This window comes from Schistocerca piceifrons, unplaced genomic scaffold, assembly GCF_021461385.2.
Source record: "Schistocerca piceifrons isolate TAMUIC-IGC-003096 unplaced genomic scaffold, iqSchPice1.1 HiC_scaffold_1855, whole genome shotgun sequence".
Lineage (NCBI taxonomy): Eukaryota > Metazoa > Arthropoda > Insecta > Orthoptera > Acrididae > Schistocerca > Schistocerca piceifrons.
The window spans coordinates 657,501-658,190 of record NW_025727740.1 but is presented as its reverse complement, the minus strand read 5'-3'; positions in this window follow the sequence as shown (position 1 = coordinate 658,190).

Genomic DNA, 690 nt, shown 5'->3' with positions numbered 1-690 from the left:
GTTAGGTATGGTTTGGTTTGGTTTGGTTTTTTTCGGCTAGGTTACGTTAGGTTAGGTTTGCATTGGTTTGGTTTGGTTTGGTTTGGTTTGGTTAGGATCGGTTAGGTTAAGTTGAGTTAGGATAGGATAGGTTAGGTTAGGTTAGGTTATGTTAGGTTAGGTTAGGTTAGGTTAGGTTAGGTTAGGTCAGGTTAGGTTAGGTTAGGTTAGGTTAGGTTTGGTTTGGTTTGGTTTGGTTTGGTTAGGTTTTGTTAAATTAAGTTAGGTTAGGTTACATTAGGTTAGGTTAGGTTAGGTTAGGTTAGGTTAGGTAAGGTTTGGTTTGGTTTGGTTTGGTTTGGTTTCGTATGGTTTGGTTTGGTTTGATTTGGTTTCGTTTGGCTTCGTTTGGTTTGGTTTCGTTTGGTTTGGTTTGGTTTAATTTGGTTAGGTTAGATGAGGTTAGGTTAGGTTAGGTTAGATTAGGTTAGGTTAGTTTGGGTTAGGTTGGGTTGGGTTAGGTTAGGTTAATTTAGATTAGGTTAAGTTTGGTTAGGTTAGGTTAGGTTAGGTTTGTTTCGGTTAGGTTCGGTTAGGTTGGGTCAGGTTAGGTTAGGTTAGGTTAGGTTTGGTTTGGTTTGCTTTGGTTTGGTTTGGTTTGGTTTGGTTTGGTTTGGCCTCGTTTGGTTTGGTTTGGTTTGGTTAGGTTTT